Source organism: Helicoverpa armigera, chromosome 16 (genome assembly GCF_030705265.1).
Source record: "Helicoverpa armigera isolate CAAS_96S chromosome 16, ASM3070526v1, whole genome shotgun sequence".
NCBI classification, from domain to species: domain Eukaryota; kingdom Metazoa; phylum Arthropoda; class Insecta; order Lepidoptera; family Noctuidae; genus Helicoverpa; species Helicoverpa armigera.
In genome coordinates, this window is record NC_087135.1 from 3500631 (window position 1) to 3507942 (window position 7312).

Consider the following 7312-nt stretch of genomic DNA (forward strand, 5'->3'; position numbering starts at 1 on the left):
TGACATTTCAAGCATAAAGTTTGAACACAGTGTTGGTTCGTCTTTACCTCGTAATCATAGCCTACCTTTTAGTGGAGTTTTACTCGCACAAATACCCGTAAGAGGACTTTAAATTGTTTGTCTGTCAGTCATTGACCAGTGGAGCAATGTTGGCTAACTTCGTGACTATGTTTGTTCGAGCGTTGGGAGTTCTGTCACTGGATTTGTGTGTAACTTCACTCGTGTTCCATTTATGAAAACTGTGGTAAGTTCCTTAGAACTTTATCTATAGTACCTATAGTAGTTTCTGTAACTACTACTTGCTTAATTTTGTTGTCTGGTGAACTTGTTTTAAATAATTAGAAAACATCAAAATTGTATCAAAAACCTACTGAATATGAAGCATACAAACATTAACGCAAAATTATGAACTCATTTCACACGGCCATGTATACGTTATAAATTATAGTCTGACGTGTCAAAAGCAATTAATTTCAGCTGATACGTAAACCTCTGTTTTTAATACATAAGTCATATTACGTAGCTGTCTTTAATACCTTTGTTTGTATGTACAAGGTCTGTTTAAAGTTATTTTTCCCTTTTTATCATAAAACCTTCGCAGTGTAGGTGGTGATCAGAGTAAGTAGCATATTGTTTATTTTTTTTTAAAGGTCACCTCACATGATATAATGTGAAAACAAAAACGGTGCTAATCTTTTCCTGTACCCAACTTTACCGCTCTCTTATTAAAATGGTTGAACAGATTTAGGTAGAAATTGGCATGAATGGCAACTGAAAACTGGGGAATGACATAGGTAGGATAATTTTTAAAACCCCGCAGCGTTACTTGCAGTGTCAAAAAGCCCTTAAAAATGCAGGTGAAAACCAGCTTGTTGATGATAATAATATCATTATTTCAAGTGTATAGAACGATGATTATGCCACGTGTAAATAAAAAAAGATGCAGAAATGTGTCGTGAATTTAATGAGACGTACAAAACAAACAAGAATAACAATAAAGAAGCAATTATCTTAATTGTTGAATAATAATAATAATCACTACTCCATAAGAGTAAACACCATCATTAACGATAACCGTCCATTGCCAATAATTTATGCCACATATTTTTTGTAGCTGGCAACTCAGAGAGGGTTGCAAAGAAACAAAACTTTTTGCTGTAGAAACTTTTTAGTTGTTACGACACACCTCATTTGGAAAAAAACTTTTTTTGCTAAATGTTTACATCTGTTGTTTGCTAACTAGCTTTAGTTACTTCGCAAGAAGATCAGATATTGTTTTCAGTAGTTAAAAAAATAACAAGTGCGCTAATATTACACTTGCATTGTTGCAGTCGATGTTTATTCGGCAACGACAATATGGCTGAATCCTGATCGCGTGACGGTAATGCGTACTTCGTATTATGTAGCTATGTACAATCTTTTAGTGTATGACTTTATGGCTGCATGTTTAGAAAACGTATTAATAGATAATGTAGTTAATGTTAATTTCTCGTCAACACGATCGCATACCGATTCGTTACGTCATGGGCGTCACTAGTCCCCTCCCCTCTCTCCCCTCGCCGCCCCCCCCACCCTCTCCCACCGCTCTAAGTACTTTATCAATCACTTGCGAGATTACGAAAAAGTATTTCAGTGCAATTTTAATGTTGTGACTTTTTTCAGTTTTTGTAGGCGGCTCCGTGTGTCATCTTCAAATGAGGTCAAATAGGTTTGAAACGTAACGACCTTGCTAGTACATAGCATGTAGGTACTTACCTATAGTTCTAATAGCAAGGTCAGGTCAATAGAAAAATACTTACTTTAATGTGTAAGTACCTACCTACCTACGTATGTGACTGTGTAAAAGTTTCTTATCAATAATTCATGTTTATAGTGCAGGTAATCAATTAGGTACATCAGAATGCATTAATGAGGACTTTCTTCTTAATCGCATTAACAAATTGTAAGTGTGTGCGCCGCTCCACTTCGACACTCATAATTATAAACGTCAGTTGATGCTATATCAATTAGTGCGTGCCAGATGCCTTTCCACAGAAAACCAGTTTCGGCCCTTTTTATCGCCGCGTCGAGCGTAACCTTTGTTTCTAAATAGCTGCTCCCTTTACGCCGTACTGCTTGTTTTACTTGTAAAGAATTGAAACCGCTCTCGATACTAAAATGAATTAATAAACTATAAAAAGTGAGAACAATGAGGCTTACATAAAATTCAATTACCTACTACAGAAGAATAAACCGACATAAAAGTAACTCGATTGTGTCCGGCCGACTGAAAAAAAAGTTTAGTGAAGCATTTGCCTACCTGCTAATTAGACAAAGAGCTCGCGATCGCCGCGTCAGTGACAACACGGTACACAAACATGCACACACTGACACATCCGAGATACGATGCGGGAAGCGAGCGAGAATAGCGGGCAAACGGGCGGGTTCGCGCGTCTGTCCGCGGGCGGCTATCGACGAACACTGGGTTCAGTGGCTGCCCGCAATGCACGCGGCATTCATTGGAGCAACGGCAGAACGGGCACGAGCGAGCGCGTCGAACAGCTGATGGGCCGGCTGCCTCGGCGCACACCTGTGTGCCGCACTCTCTCTTTCCCGCACGCCAGCCGCCGGCGCAGCGTCTTGCCCTGATATCGGCGTGACGTTACCGCCACAGCGCGACGCATGAGCCCCGTGTGAACGACACTCATGTGCCACATTATCTCGAGCAAATGTCGCTACTGCCTGCGCCAGCAGCCGCCGGTGAACCCGCTCGCACCGCGGCTAGGTCACCGCGATCGCTATCACTGACTACACCCGCCCATCAAACCCGGCGGCGGAATAATGTACAACACTAACGACCAATCAATTAGCAGGAGCCATCAATTTACATTGCAAAAGTCTTGGAAATATCCACCAGCATGCGTATATAACATACGAGATGAATTAGCAGAATGAGAGTAGCCTTGTAACAATGAACAAATTCCTTGCGTACGTATGCAGTACGCTGAGGCCAGCCGGTAAGAGTAATTTTGGCAGAAAACAATTAGCTTTACTTGTGCTAGCAGCTGTGAAAAACAAATTCATACATAAACACTCTTTGTTTACTATGGTAATGAATTCGAAATAGTTGGAACAGTTTTTTGTTTTAAAAAATATCACTAATGCTGTGTTTATTCTTCACAGATAGTGGTGTATTAGTATGTATGAATTCATATAAAGTGAGGTTATATGCCATTTGATACAATTTGAAGATCAAGTATTGATGTCAAGGAATGTTTTTTGTTTCAGTTTTGTTTGTAATCTCCGGTAGGAGTGGCGTCTGAATCCAGCGTCGGTATTATGAAATATTTAAGTGGCTTGCTACATCTTACGTGCTCGTTGGCATGTCGCATTTCAGGACTTTCACAATTTTAGCTCTGATTTCTAATCATCTGTAACGCTCTACGGTATAAATACTAAATTAAATAAACTTTTATACTTCTGCAACATTCAGAACGAAATGTTTTTTCATTTAGTTTCACGGACAGAAATTGCATACTTAAATATTAAGGCTTTATTAAAAGATATGCAACTAGTCATCCATATTGTCCTAATGAGGATGCATGGTGCATAGTTTTTGCTCCCTGATAATGTTATTTACTTTGAGCATCATCTAATTAAGTCGCTATTTCAATTAGACTATAAACTTGAACTCGGACTGTTGTAACACCTTCATAAACCTTCATTAGAAAGCTGATGAGCCCTAAATGTAATAAACACTGAATTAATAACAGCTACTCATATGCATAATCCTAAAACCATAAACAAGTAAACTAGTGATGTGCACTTGACCGGACTTACTTTCCGGGATCAGTCGACCGAACGTGCCGAGTGTCGCGTCGTTCGAAATTTAAAATTTCGTCCGCGACCGCCCGCGCGCCCGCCATGACGACGACGGCCGGGCAAGGTTGGCGCGAACACGCCGCCCGCCGAGGTCATTGTACACAGATTTTGATGTCCCAAATACCTAATACAGATAGCTAGGACATCAAACTTCGCATTACAGTACAAATGCTTATTGTAGTCGGCAAGTTATTGGATATTTCCCATGCTGATGTCATTACTGTGATTCATTTATTGTTAGTAATGCTCCACTTGCTAAACCTTAGGATTGCATCACTTGTAAAAACTGAAATGATTGTTACTCAACATTTTCTCCTCGTGATAAAGGTACTTGGACATGCATCTGCTAATTTTCACGCGTATTGTAATATTGGAGGGCTTATATGGACCCATTCAGTATTCTTTAATTTATATTTTAAGCTGTTAAGGATACAATACTTGGACACTTTAATAAAAGCAACAATGAGAATTTAACAAAAGAAAGCTTTAGTGATGTATAAAACTAAAGATGAAGGTATTAAATTCCAATAAATAATACTTAGATGATATAACAAAAGCGGAAAATTACCTATATCTACAATTCAACATCTACGATGTCATAACCCTTTTTAACGAGAAAATAAAATAACTTGACTGTCTTGATGATAAGGATTTATTTTTATCCTTAATAAGCAGTATGGCGGTTCTGTTATTAACTTGTAACAATGATCAGGATATAGATCATCTTCTTGCAGCATTTCATAGTTTAGGAGTGTTTATGAACTTGATAAAATAAAACTATGAGTAAATGTTTATGGACTTATGACCTTAAAATTTGTTCTAATCGCTAGTACACTTATTTGCGAGACCATTTAAAAACATTTGCACAAGAAAACAAACTTTTTTGGCAGATTATGTGATATCTGTACTTGGCGTAGTATATCCTCCCCTTATATTATAATAGCAAAGTTAAGAATGTTATCTTTATTCCTCACCCTTACTCTTACACGCAAAATCTTTGGATGAATGGATTTTGACGAATCTTGGCAGTAAATAAATATAATACCTGTAGGAAGGAAGCAACAGAAAGTAGTTCTCCGGGATGTTAGTGAAACCGCTGGCAAAAGCTAATTAATAGAAATTATGAACTGTTCAAACATTGAAATTTTCCACGAAATGTCGGTAGTGAAGGATCCTATTAGCATTTATGCATACGATGTCAGTAACACACATTTTTCGTTTTATCTCTCGAATCGTGCAATTCATAAAATTCCCGGGAAATGAACCTCTGTATCAAAGAGCTGCACATGATTGAAAACATTTTTATTTACACTGCGTATGCAATTAAAGTTTTCAATATTAATAACTTAAAATATTGTTGGATTATTTGATAGCTAGTTTCGTCGTTCTGCCAGCGTCCAGAACAACTTGCTTGACCTTTCTCTCTAAATTGTGTAAGTACACCATTTAAATCGTCGGTATAATAGATCGGTTCAGCATTTTTGGAGTGGAAACCAGACAGACAGGTAGACAGACTTACACATTCATAACATTACAAAGGACTAGGTAACTCGACTGCTAGATTTGAGATGATTTTACTCATTTTAATTCTAGTATTAAAACGTTAAAAGCCTAGTAGTAGGTACTAAATGAAGTTCAAACGGTTGTTCAACCGGTGAGCATTGTTGCTGGCATCATGCTGGCCTGAAATAAGCTCAATACAAAAAAAACGTTGTGAATGGCACTGCGGTGAATGCATCGGGGTTTCCATATCCACAATATGTTAAAAAAAGCCCCGAAAAATAAAAGGCAAACGAAAATCGAGACAAACTAGAGTTTTTGAGGGTTTTTCATAGTGGATTTTTTTGGAAATACTGTCTGAATTGTTAACCTGTACACCGAACTCTTTATTTTCACACCTCTCTATGTAAACGTTGATAACTGATACAAAGGATGAAACTGCTGAAGTTCTCAGTTTTACCTATATGTTTATGTCAATGTTTGTGCGCGATTATCTCACTTTTGACTGAACTGATTTTGATGAGGTTTTCAGCATATTATTGGTGAGACGTAGGAGAAGAGTTTAGGTGTATTATTGATGTCAGTTTTTTTTTGTTGAAAGTTTTAATTCTAACAACGGCGTCTCTAGTTACTGCCCGCGGCGTCTCTCTCTTTAAAGCCACAAGCAATATAACTATACACTCAACGATTATGTAGCTTTTTGTTAGTCTACAACCTACGTACAAACTTTACCTCTTCAGAATATTAGTACTCGACCTCGGATCGTTTCAAACAGATTTAAATTCATCAATAGACTACATTGTTACACAAGAGAGATTCCTTTCAGATTACGTAACTTGCCTCGGTAATACAGATCTCTATATTATCGCAATCCCGGTAAGTAAGTATTATTTTTTCTTCGCATTTTTGCTAAAGAAATGTTACTGAGCGGTTTCCGTTTAACCTGTCATATTCATTCGGGTTCTTATGTACATCTTTCGTCTTTTTGTTTTAGCGAGAATATCCTACCATAGTTAATGTGAGATATTTGTTGCGTTTTTATTGTGTAACTACTGAACTGATTTAGATAGAATTTGTTAAGGATAGAAACTTGAGAAAGGTTAAGAAATTATATCCAGCTGGCTTCTTGGACCAATTTAGCAATAACGCAAGTGACATCGCATGGAAAAGTTAGTGTAGTAAATTGTGGCCTACTATCTATCAAAATATATCCAACGTCTACCCTTCTCAACAGTCTACGATAAATAGTTAACTGTTTGTATTATGTGATTAATATTTGCTACGTATTCAGTTAATCTTGGCTTATTTCAAGTTCACCAGTCATCCCTTAAAACTTACTTATAAAGGTTTCGATCGATACAGGCTCTATTCTCAATTTAAATTCTAGACTGAATATTTTCCATTTGACTGATTTTTGGACGAGTTTCAGTCTTTTCAGGATTCTCATTAAAAACAAAAGGGATCTTTGTTACAAAGTTCAACGTATTAAATATTGATTTAATGGCACTATAAGTACAAAAGTTTAAATTGTTTTCATGGGGAACGTTATTGACGAGTAAATTACGAGATTTGTTTAAAATTGCAGTACTATCTGGGACGTATGCCTCTGAGGGGCAATTAATTATTCTACCTGCCGGCTCGCCGACGTAGCCATTGTGAGTCGACTCGAACCCTTCCCCTCACCGCCTATTGTCTTTTTCTATAAAAGTATATTCACGCCTCTTACGAATCAACCGGCACGGATTTTTGGTCAAATTTTCAAAAGCCGGCTCGTACTTCTTTGATATTTCATTTCGTTTTATTTTGTTTAAATCATTTTGATCCTTATCGCTTCTGTTTTAAAGATCGATTTCTTGTGATTCGGCCCCATCTGTGTGGTCTCATTGAGTCAAATATTGGTGTTACATAAAATCTGTTTTATATTTACGTTCTTTACGTTCTTATAGGTTTG

At 37.3% G+C, this 7312-nt stretch overlaps 1 protein-coding gene across 1 annotated transcript in view; it reads right to left on the reverse strand.

The window, feature by feature from the left end:
* LOC110384473 (uncharacterized) overlaps window positions 1-2575 on the reverse strand; it is a 55027-nt gene extending 52452 nt beyond the window's left edge. Inside the window, exon 1 of the mRNA XM_021345768.3 lies at window positions 2300-2575. The gene's annotated coding sequence lies outside the window, so the exon portion shown is untranslated. The remainder of the gene's footprint in view (window positions 1-2299) is intronic.
* Between the last annotated feature and the right edge of the window lie 4737 nt (window positions 2576-7312).